This window comes from Trachurus trachurus (assembly GCF_905171665.1).
Source record: "Trachurus trachurus genome assembly, chromosome: 16".
Lineage (NCBI taxonomy): Eukaryota > Metazoa > Chordata > Actinopteri > Carangiformes > Carangidae > Trachurus > Trachurus trachurus.
The window spans coordinates 32,413,188-32,425,472 of record NC_139902.1 but is presented as its reverse complement, the minus strand read 5'-3'; the positions used below and the strand labels follow the sequence as shown (position 1 = coordinate 32,425,472).

At 43.0% G+C, this 12,285-nt stretch overlaps 1 protein-coding gene across 1 annotated transcript in view; it reads left to right on the top strand.

Moving 5' to 3' along the window:
• Positions 1-531: 531 nt before the first annotated feature.
• The window catches only part of dennd4b (DENN/MADD domain containing 4B), a 68,515-nt gene continuing 56,761 nt past the window's right edge, over positions 532-12,285 (top strand). Inside the window, exon 1 of the mRNA XM_083989283.1 lies at positions 532-665. The gene's annotated coding sequence lies outside the window, so the exon portion shown is untranslated. The remainder of the gene's footprint in view (positions 666-12,285) is intronic.

Here is a 12,285-nt window from a genome sequence, read left to right as displayed (position 1 = left end):
TATCACTTACTTCTGCTTTAATTCAGTACTAAGCTATTCAAATAATACACAGGTATAATTCATATTTTTATTTTAAAGGTACAGTGAGTAGGGTGGCCATTCATTCAGTCATTCATAAACACACTTTGTTATATCAAATGTCTGTACATCTGTTAATTGCATGATAATCATGCATACAAGCTATTTAAATTGACATTTTTATTTTAAGCATAAATGTGGAAATGAAAAAAATATACAAAATAGTATAATCAACCATAAAGTTCATGACCCCCTTGCACCTACCTCTGCGGACCCCCTAGGGGTCACAGACCTCTTGTTGAAGACCTCTGGCCTAAACAATAAAAACAAGATACAAGATTAAAAACAGGTTTAAATTAGTGCAAATACACATGAATGTGACGGGATACAGAAAATAACATTCCTTCAGTTCAAACCCTCAAACTCGAGTCCTCTAGACTTTTCACGACTTTTATTTTGAAGTCCGGTCGGTAGCGGAAGCTGTCGGTGCCGGTTGTCGGTAGTTTGTTTGCAGCTTGACGTCACTCACGCTGCGGCTCCTCCTCGCGCGCCGCTCAGAGCAACATGGACGTCACATGCATGAGAATGACCTAAACATGGTCCGCGCAGTCCGCAGAGGGAAAACCAGCGCACACGACCAGGTACGAGTCCGCTTCTCCGGTACCGACGCGTCTAGTCGGTCTCTCCGGTGGCACGAGCCGCTGCTGCCGTTACTCCGGTCTGTCAGTTATTTATACGTAACAGGCCCGCGAGCCTCCGGTTAACGGGGAGAGCTCGCGGCAGCAGCAGCAGCAGCAGCAGCAGCGCCCATTGTCGGACACACTGAAGCCTCTTTCCTTTATTCATCCTCTTCTCCTTCTCCTTCTCCTTGGTTTAATTAATGAACCATGGCTCTGTCCTGTCCGGTTCGGCTCAGCTCGGCTCGGCTCGGCTTGGTTCGGTTTCACTCGTTGTTTTCCGTTGACACATAAATAAACGGTGCGTGCACATTGTTTAAAATAGAAACGAGCTGAGCTGCTGCAGCGGAGAGGAGAGAGCAGCTGGTTCCTGCTGCTGCTGCTGCTGGTTGGTGGGAAATTAAAAATGAGTTTCAGTCGGTTTATCTGTCAAAACATAAACACAGAAAGACAGAACTGGGATCGGAATCGAGCCTGAAACCAAGACGGGCTGAATGTCTGCGTCCGATAATGGAACCAGAGCTGCTGCTGCTGGAGGAGGAGGAGGAGGAGGAGGAGGTTTAAAGCTCCAGCAGCTGCTCGTTGGGCCTGTTGTTGTTGTTGGTTTGTTGGTTTGTTGCAGTGCAGCTCCTCCACGGGATTCCTGCACACTGACTGGAGCATCACTCACTGTTGTGGTTATTATTATTATTATTATGGTCTGCTTGTTTCACTAGTATCCATCACTGAGGTTAAAGCCCCATGCAGCAGTAGCCTATGTCACTTATTCGGCTTTTTATTCGCAAAAAATCAAACATGTCTTTCATAAATCCGTATTTTCAAGTGGCCGCATACAAATGAAAGCTTTCTCGTACCTTAGAATGAGTTGTTACAAGTCGTTACCGAGGCGGCCATGTTGCATCGCCATGACAACATATTGGCGGACCACTTGTTTATCCTGTTACATGCAGCGTCTGTTGTCTGTCTGACGTCTGCCCGATTTCACGTGAATGCAACATCAAGAATACGTTCAGATATCAGGGTTTCCCGCAGCGCTTTCCCTTTTCCTGCCGCCTAAACTAACGATATGGTTGGATATGCAACCACGGGATTCCTGCACACTGGAGCATCACTGTTGTGGTTATTATTATGGTCTGTTGCTTTCACTAGTAGCCTCTCTCTCCATCACTGAGGTTAATAACGATGCCAACAACAACAAATTATGTTTTTATTACAAGAGGAAGGAAGGAACTCTTTAGGATTTCCACCTTCACTCTGCTCCATTTGTCCCTTAAAGGGATACTTTACCCAAAATTGATTATTCACCAATAGGCTTTATGCAGAGCTCCACTACTTCCTGAACTTAAAGGGACAACGAGGAGTTTTGGAAAAGCTAAGTGTTTTCACACTACATGAGCCAACGCGCACCGTGAAATTCTTTGACCGGCGCAAGACAGACTCATGTTTTCATTCATCAAGAATTAAAGTCAGAGGTTGGAAGACGATCACATACCGTCGTAGTTCCTACCATAAACGGAGATTCGGCAGCGTTATTCTCATGACTCGCCACGAAACCGAAAGTAAAGAAACGCTGGTCGGCTCGACCAGCATTTCCACCACCACTAATAATAACAAAATAACCATAGAGACAAAACCATAGATTTATCTAAAATGGACCATTAACAAGTGGTAACGTAGATTCATCCACATTAATATGAGACTTTTTTATTGTTGCAGAATTTTTCGTTCTGCCGCTGGAGAAACTCCTTGTTGTCCCTTTAAGCCAACTCCTTTATTTCCTGTCTTGGATTATTGGACAAACTGATTAATCAGGTGTGTCTGAGTATTGTTGTGACTACTGAGGTCAGAGTCAGACACACAAAACATAAAAAATAAGGTGTGTTAGCCTCAATGATAATAATTCTAATACATTTTATTTGTAATGCACTTTACATCTTTAACAACAACAACATACAAAAATGAACTTTTAAATAAGTTTCATGTAGATCTCGACGCTCTGATTGGTCGACTGCTCCGAATGCAAAGTGTTCACAAACCGATTTTTGAATGTGTGTGAGCTGCAGGACACACACACACACACACACACACACACACACACACACACACACACACACACACACACACACACACACACACACACACACACACACACACACACTTACACTCTCTCTCTCTGCAGGTGTGTGTGTTTGTGTTGGCAGCGCCGGCCTCGTACCTGAGATAAGAACCTGACGAGTCGCCTCATGTAGAGAATGTGTCGCTGTACCAGGTCACAGAGACGGCCGACAAGATGGTTTCACTTTGGAATAACTTTATTTATATATTTTTGGAATAACTTTATTTATATATTTTTGGAATAACTTTATTTATATATTTTTAAAAAGAAAAGGCCTTAAGCCCCGCCCACCTCCACCTGCCGGCTCCAGGTGAGACAGAGAGACAAGAGGACTGAACTTTGTCTGAAGAGCTTTAAGTTGATGCTTCTCATTTACCTTCTTGACGTTTTATATTGAGTTGGTAAAGCTTAAAGGAGAATTCCGGTCATTTTTGACCCCTAAATCGCTGTCCTGATGGTCACCCAGTGTTGGGGGGGGGGGGCAAAAAAGGCGACTAAAATTGCTGACTGAAATTGACTGAACTCATATAGTGTACAGTAGAAACAGTATAAACTTTGTGTTTTTGCATCAGATAGCTGAACTCTGAAACATCCTGGAAAGACATTACTATCCCATCACAGAGCGCCTGCTCTCCCCGCCACAGAAACTAACACTTTGTCCTTGTTGTGATGATTTCTTGTCCAAGATATCTCTGACCGTTTATTTTATCCGTGTTCCCGTCGGGGACAGTTTTTCAGCAAGCAGTCTCTGCATTCACCTCTCCTTTACCGTCTTGTAACGTCTTTGTTTTTTACACTAAACTACATGTGAAGTCTTGGCTATCAACCGACTTCCTGCTACTAAACTCAGCTAAAACTGAGGCGATAGCTATTGGACCCCCGACCGGACTTACAGACAACAGTTTGATCATTTCTATCTATCCTTGGACAACGATATCATACATTCTACAGATAGAGTAAAGAATCTGGGTGTTGTCCTGGATCAGTCCCTTTCATTTGATCTACATATAAAAGAGGTGACACGTGTTGCATTTCTTCACCTACGAAATATAGCCAAGATCAGACAAATTCTGTCAATGAAAGATGCCGAGGTCCTTATTCACGGCTTTGTTACATCTAGGATTGATGACTGTAATGTCCTCTTGTCTGGACTATCCAAGAAGAGCCTTCATGGATTACAAATGGTTCAGAACACAGCAGCTCGTATCTAGTCTGGCTCATCTAGGTATGAGCACATTACACCAGTGCTGGCTTCTCTTCATTGGCTCCCTATTCAGTTTAGAGCAGATTTTAAGGTGCTTTTACTAACATTTAAAATCTTAAACGGCTTGGCACCTTTTTACTTGAGTGATTTAATTAATGTGTATGTGCCCACACGGCCTCTACGCTCCCAGGAGAGTGTGTCTCTTTGTGTTTCAAAGGTTAGGAAGAAGACGGTTGGTGAGCGTGTCTTTTCCTATCGTGCTCCAACACTGTGGAACAATCTCCCTTTGGACATCAGGCAGGCCTGTTCTATCGGGGTTTTTAAAACAAAGCTTAAAGCAAGAAGTAAGCGATATTTTTGTGTTAATATAAGTCTTAAATAGTTGTATCTTCCGACAGCAATCACTTACATAGAGTGTTTGGTCTGAAACACGGGTCTGTCAGTCACTCTGCTCTGCTCTGAGCCGAGGAGAAAACATTTCTCGTATCCTACAAGTTTTATCCAATGAGGAGAGAGAACGGCATGAAGGGGCAGTCCTCTCTGTGTGTGCAGCCAAGGGATGCGCCTGAATGTGGTGACGTAGGGACGAGGACCAATAGATCCATGACGAGGGCGGGGGCTGCTAACTCCATCGGCTGACAAGACGGTATGGTGCGTTCAAGGAAACTCGTAACTCGTGTTTTTCCAACCCGTGAAGTCGTACCAGTTCGATCTGGTACGAGTTCACGGGTCAGAAGTTACGAGTGGCCGTTATAGTGACTTTCACAGGTAAAACAGGTCGGAGAAACACGAGTGGGTTGCCTGGAACGCTACAAAGTCGTAAGTCGTGACGCAGCATTAGCCAAAACGACCGGATCGCTTACTTCTGCTTTAACATAAGAAACATTAGAAAAGTGAATCTGATCTGGGGACAGACCAACAGCCCTGCTACAGATACATGTGACTAGATAACCTACATCTCAATACAAAAGAGATCAGACTGTCAGACTGTAGTTTCTCTTTCCACTGCTGTTGTTCATCGCTCCGTCTCTGCAGCAGCTCGTCGTCTCGTCGTGGTGGTGGCTGCAGCAGCGGCGGCCCCGCAGCATGTCCCAGCATGCACTGCAGCATGTCCCAGCATGCACCGGGGCAGAGACTGGCAGCAGCAGCAGCAGCAGCAACACAGACCCACAGAACAACAACACCGTAAAATCTACAGTCGCTATCAAACTGTCTCACGTCTCGCTGCTCGCTCACCGACATTCCTGCAGCGATGCGTTCACTGTCACACACACACACACACACACACACACACACACACACACACACACACACACACACACACACACACACACACACACACACACACATATACACAGACAGACACACACACACACACACACACACAGGAGGTTGCGTAACAAACCTCACGTGCCGAGCAGACGAGTTCATAACTCAACACACCCTGAAACATTTCTGCTGCTGCACATCATCACACAGGGTTCACACACACACACACACACACACACACACACACACACACACACACACACACACACACACACACACACACACACACACACACACACACACACACACACACACACAGATTTTATCACCCGATTAGAAATGAAGAAACTTGAGTTTTCTGTTTACTGTTGCTGCTGAGGCCTCGTTGTGTTTCACTCTGCATGAGATCATCAGTGTGTGTGTGTGTGTGTGTGTGTGTGTGTGTGTGTGTGTGTGTGTGTGTGTGTGTGTGTGTGTGTGTGTGTGTGTGTGTGTGTGTGTGTGTGTGTGTGTGTGTGTGTGTGTGTGTGTGTGTGTGTGTGTGTGTGTGTCCTCTCTCACCATCTGTGACTGAGCCATGCCAGGCCTCGCTCGCCCCCGGCTCCTCGCTCTTCATTTTTTATCGATCGATCGATTAAAACCAGATCATTCTGACATTGATTATCAGTTTAATTTGTCCTTTATGTCCATGTGAAAGCTGAGTAGCTGCACTAAACTGAACATTTTTACATTGTGAGAATTATTTTGTTCATTTTTCAACAGTTTTTTATGAAGTAAAGAAGTAAATCAATAATCAGCTGATGAGTTAATAATGATATTGATTGATTGATCAGTCTCTGTGAACGGGCTGCATGTTGAGATAAAGAACTCAGAGCTGGTTTCACTCTAACATGATGCTTTAAATGCCTTCAGCATTTACACTCATTACTGGATTATTATTAAAGGGATAGTTCAACATTTTGGCAAATTGGCCCATTGCCATAATCCCTATAGTCATAGCAGTAGGTTCGTTACCTTTAATTGTCGGTGCAAGCTGTTTTTAGAACGGCGGAGCAGAGCTGTGAGCTGCTCAGAGCTACGCTACGGAGGCTCATTACGGGATTTCTTGGTTTCCCTCATCAAACTCATCAAATACACAATCCAACAACTCCACAATGCTCTGGTGGACAAGTTGTGAGCTGCACATTCACCACGCTATGAGATAATAACACAACGTTACCACACAGAGTTGTTTTAGAGGGAAATTCATGCAAAACCATTGATGCGTGTCGCCTTCAGGGACAGTTTTTCATCATCAGTCTCTGTATTTCCCTCTAAAACAACTCTGTGTGGTAACGTTGTGTTATTATCTCATAGCGTGGTGAATGTGCAGCTCACAACTTGTCCACCAGAGCGTTGTGGAGTTGTTGGATTGTGTATTTGATGAGTTTGATGAGGGAAACCAAGAAATCCCATAATGAGCCTCCGTAGCGTAGCTCTGAGCAGCTCACGGCTCTGCTCCGTCGTTCTAAAAACAGCTTGCACCGACAATTAAAGGTAACGAACCTACTGCTATGACTATAGGGGTTATGGCAATGGGCCAGTTTGACAAAATGTTGAACTATCCCTTTCCTGCTCCACCACCGTTTGCTTTGTTCAACCAATTACGATTGTGATGAGATTAATCGTGCAGCGCTGTTACACATTCTGCTGATGTCGTTGTTTCAGAACAACTGCTCCAAACCAACCAGGTCTGCATATTGCATAGTTTACACTAAACTTCAACATGTTCTGCTCTTTCAGGCCTGAAGCTTCACTAACTCACTATAATCTATAGTTGTTATTGATGGTTGTGTTATTTGTTGTTACTGAGCGCTGGTTGTTCTGCTGCTGCTGCTGCTGCTGGTTCATCTCCTCTGTGAATCACTCTCCACGTTAGTGCTGAGGCTGCAGATCTGCACCGGCCACCTTGACCTACACACACACACACACACACACACACACACACACTGAGATCCAGTTTCAGGATGTCCACAGAATCCCTCAGCCGTCTCCGTCTCTCTCTGTCTCGTTCTTTGTCATCATCTTAACGAGCTCATCAGTTTAATTAATATAACAGTGAAATATTTGGGGGATTTCTTTCTTTTTTTAAAAATAATTATTCTATTAAATAAGAAAACAAACATGTGGAAACAGGATCATCCAGAAGCTTTGAGCTTTAAAAAGAGCATGACAGTGATGCTGCCACTAACCAGCAGGTCACATGACTTTTGGTCGACTATTTGGGTCTGTATGTAGTTTATAGCCAATCAGATCAATCCTCATGTTATTCTGTATTTCTTTCAAACTGTAATTTCCCGGCAATGGGATCAATAAAGTATCAATCAATCAATCAATCAATCAATCAATCAAAAATTGCTAAATGTTGCTCTTTTTTCTAAATAAACTTGCGGTCTAAACTACTTAAAACGAAAGTAGTAAAGCCTCTGCCGCCATGTTGGATCGACAAGCTGTCAACAAAGTCATCGTCTTGCTGCCCTGTTCTGTGATTGGCTCCCTCCTCTCTGAGGGAAACGTTGGCTCCATGGTTTCAGACTGACTTGCAGAGCGAATAAAATCACACGCAAGACTTTATAAGAGTCAGTTTAGAAAAAAACAACTATTAGAATTTAAACTTGATGGCAGAACAGCAGCATCGTTACATCTGGAGTGGTGCTGACACTTTGGATGAGGAAAATGAACCGACTGTGGATTGAAAAACATTTCAAAGAATTTAAATGTTTTTCTTTCTTACCGTAGCTACTTTCCAGACTATAAGCCGCTACTTTTCCCCCCGCCCCGGTGTCCCAGCTCTCGTCTCTGCTGCACCAAGACACAAACGCGCTCCGTAACCCGTAATCTTTTGTTCATGAATGGAATGGACTACCTCCTTCATTAAGATCCATTTCTTCTTATTCACTTTTTAAAAAGCAGCTAAAAATACATCTCAACTTCTCTTGAATTTCCCGCTCTTTCCTCTCTCTCTCTCTCTCTCTCTCTCTCTCCCTCTCTCCATATCCCACATCCTTACTTTGTCTTTGTATGATTTCAATTAATGAACTTTTTGTACCTTGTTTCTATTGTCTCTATTTGTTATTGAATCACTTTGCTCTTTATCTCTCCATTTTTTTTCCTAATATTTGTTCATTTTGCTCATATAACGTTGATTATGTGTGCAGTGCACTTTATCTCTTTTTTTCCCCATGTTTATTTGTTAGCCATAGAAAATTGTCTTGTAATTTGTTATAGGGATGGAACTTATGTAGCTACAAGCCAACCGGCTTCGTTCCCTCCGTGCACCGTTGAATTTAAATGTGTGCTAAATAAATAAACTCAAACTCAATGACGGTTAAGACTACATAAACACACGCGCCGTAACATCGTATATGTTATGTAACGTTTTCCACCGCTCCATTTATTGATGTTTCGCAGACTTTGTTGTAAAAAAATGCACATGGAGGAGAGGAGTGTAACCAGAACAGAGGAAAAGCGAGCAGACTTGCACAGTTCCCCTTTAATGTTTTAATCGCAAGGCCCTTCACGGACTTTATAAGAGTCTGTATAGACCGAATCTCCATGTTGTTTACATTCTACTTCCGGGTAGAAAACCAGCACGTAATTTGAACGAGATCAATAGTAACGAACGAGAGTTTAGCTATATAGGTATCATGTTGTTCACGCCCTATCACCATTTAGACAAATCTGAAATGATTGAAGAAACATTACTATTTCTGTGTGTTTTGTGTTGCTATGTGTTGTATTTATTCAGTTTCAGGGACAGTAACGGCAGCAGCTAAGCTAACAGCGGTAGCTAAGCTAACAGCGGTAGCTAAGCTAACGGCGGTAGCTAAGCTAACACCAGGACGTCAGCTGTTAAAACCCTCCCGTTGTGGGACACGACATGAAACTACTCCAGTTAGCTCAGTCATGTTGGAACTCAGATATCCGCTGGAGAAAATATTTTTTCATGGAGCGTTTATTGAGTCACTGAGTTATTAAAGTTAAACAGGTAGCTAACCGTTAGCCCAGCTAATCTCTGATAACCATGACTAATTACAAAAATGTGCACAAATAAATAGTAATGTTTGTCCAATCATTGGTTTTATAGACTTTACAAACATCAGATTAGTCTAAACGGCGATATAGTGACATGAAAAAGTAGATATATATAGTTAAACTCTCGTCGGTCACTATTGTTCTCATGCTGGTTTTCTACCCGGAAGTAGTTGTAAACAACAAGGAGATTCGTCCAACTGTATGTATGAGTGGTGCTGAATCTCACATTTTTAACATATTGTGTTATTTGTTTAGCAGGCGTCGTCAAGTAATGTAACCTGTGAGGATGAGGAATATGAACCGGCTGTGGATTGAAAAGAAAATGTAGTCAAATTTTTTCCAAGATTTTTGTGTTTCCATGGCTGCATTTTGCTGATGTCATGCTGCAGGCTGAGCTTGTTTGTTGTCGTCCTAATGGTGTCATGTCATCATGGTGTCATGGTGGTCTCCTGTGGTGCAGCAGCTGAGTGGTCTCAGCCCCCCACAGCCCCCCCTAGTCCCCCACAGCCCCCCTCCCTCCTCCTCCTCTGTGGCCTCCTCTATATTTAGACGCTGGATATTTAAATCTCCTCCAGGAGTCTCAGCTCCTCCACTTTCAGCTGCAGAACCAGAACCAGGACCAGAACCAGGACCAGTGTTTACAGTGTTGTTGTCAGAAATAACTCTAGAAATGACTCCGCCTCCAGAACAGCAGGGGGCGGAGTCTTCTATCTATCTATCTATCTATCTATCTATCTATTAGGGCTGACCCGATTATCATATTTTGATAATCGAAGCTTCGCGGACATAAAATCGATTTAAATCGAAGCTTCGACGGCCAGTGTCAAAAAGGGAGAAAAAAAAAATCGATCACGGACTTCATGATCGATTACCATGGCAACGGACGAAGCTTCGAATTTTTTGGGTCAGCCCTACTTACTATCTATCTATCTATCTATCTATCTATCTATCTATCTATCTATCTATCTATCTATCTATCTATCTATCGTTCTATCGTTCTATCGTTCTATCGTTCTATCTATCGTTCTATCTATCGTTCTATCTATCGTTCTATCGTTCTATCTATCGTTCTATCGTTCTATCTATCGTTCTATCTATCGTTCTATCTATCTATCTATCTATCTATCTATCTATCTATCTATCTATCTATCTATCTATCTATCTATCTATCGTTCTATCTATCGTTCTATCTATCTATCTCTTGTTCTATCTATCTATTTATCTATCTATCTATCTATCTATCTATCTATCTATCTATCTATCTATCTATCTATCTATCTATCTATCTATCTATCTATCTATCTATCTATCGTTTTGGTTTTCTAACCTGTGGATGAGAGAGTAGTAGTAGTAGCTGTCAATCAGGGTCATGACATCATCATCATGTGACTGATGTCATCACCAAGATGAAGAGACACTGTGACAGAGAGACAGAGAGCAGTTGTCTCCTCGTACCAGAGAACACACAGCTCCACACACACACACACACACACACACACACACACACACACACACACACACACACACACACACACACACACACACACACACACACACACACACACACCACTCTCTCTGTGTGTGTGTGTGGTGGCGATGTCACCTTCAGTTCTCAGTAAAGAACAAACCTCCTTCCTTATAGAAACTGTGAAGCAGCAGCAGCAGCAGCAGCAGCAGCAGCTCATCGTGTCCGTGTGAGAGGACGCGGTGAAGGTGAAGGGCATTCTGGGTAGTGACAGAGCTGCATCATCATCACAACCACAAACAAACAAACAAACAGACAAACTGTGGTGTGATTTTCTGACCTCGTCTACATCCTGTCAGTTTAGACTTCTCTCTCTTTACTCGACTGATCGGCTGTTTAACTGAAAATCTAAAAACCATCTCAGTGTAGTTTTCCATCTCCTCTCTCTTTTATCAGCTTCTCTCTGGAGCTCTAGTAACAACAGGTCGGTGTCAGCCAATCAGAAGAGAGGAGGAGGCTCTGAGTCTCTCTTCTGATTGGCTGACTGTTTCCTAAAATGATCCAATAAAAAACAGAGCAGATTTCAGAATAAAACACTCTGGTTGTGTCCTAAATCACTCCCTCATTCCCTCCTCCCTACTCACTATAGTGAATTCAATATAGTGACTATATAGTGACTCAATGGCCAAATAAAAAAACACTTTCGGACACTACTCCGCCGCACAGTTAATGACGTATTACGTTGCGTAATTAAAACGTTCTGACCGCGATCGTAACGGCCAGTGCAGGTACCATGGATACAACCATGGTAACGGCCGGTGTAGAGGAGTAAAGCAATATATTAAGCGGTAATATAAATATTTATATTTAAGCATCAGAGATGTTCAATCAAACCCACATAGTTTGAAACAACATTCAAAACACACACAGCCAGTGTCACAACTAAGCATAACGTCCGCTAACTTAATGCTAACGTTAATGTAAAACACCATAGACGGGCTAACAGAAATTAGCCTCGCTATCCAGAGTCTGTGGTCAGTTTATAACGCTTGTTAGGAAATTTGCTCCGACGTTTGTTGTGGGAGTCTGTGGTCCAAACTCTGGCAGCCCGGACACATTTATTGAGGCTGCTGCACTACTGCATTTATTTGGTAGCTACACCGGTCACTACTTGCATTTATTTGGTAGCTACACCGGTCACTACTGCATTTATTTGGTAGCTACACCGGTCGCTACTGCATTTATTTGGTAGCTACACCGGTCGCTACTTCATTTATTTGGTAGCTACACCGGTCACTACTTCATTTATTTGGTAGCTACACCGGTCACTACTGCATTTATTTGGTAGCTACACCGGTCGCTACTTCATTTATTTGGTAGCTACACCGGTCACTACTTGCATTTATTTGGTAGCTACACCGGTCGCTACTTGCATTTATTTGGTAGCTACACCGGTCACTAC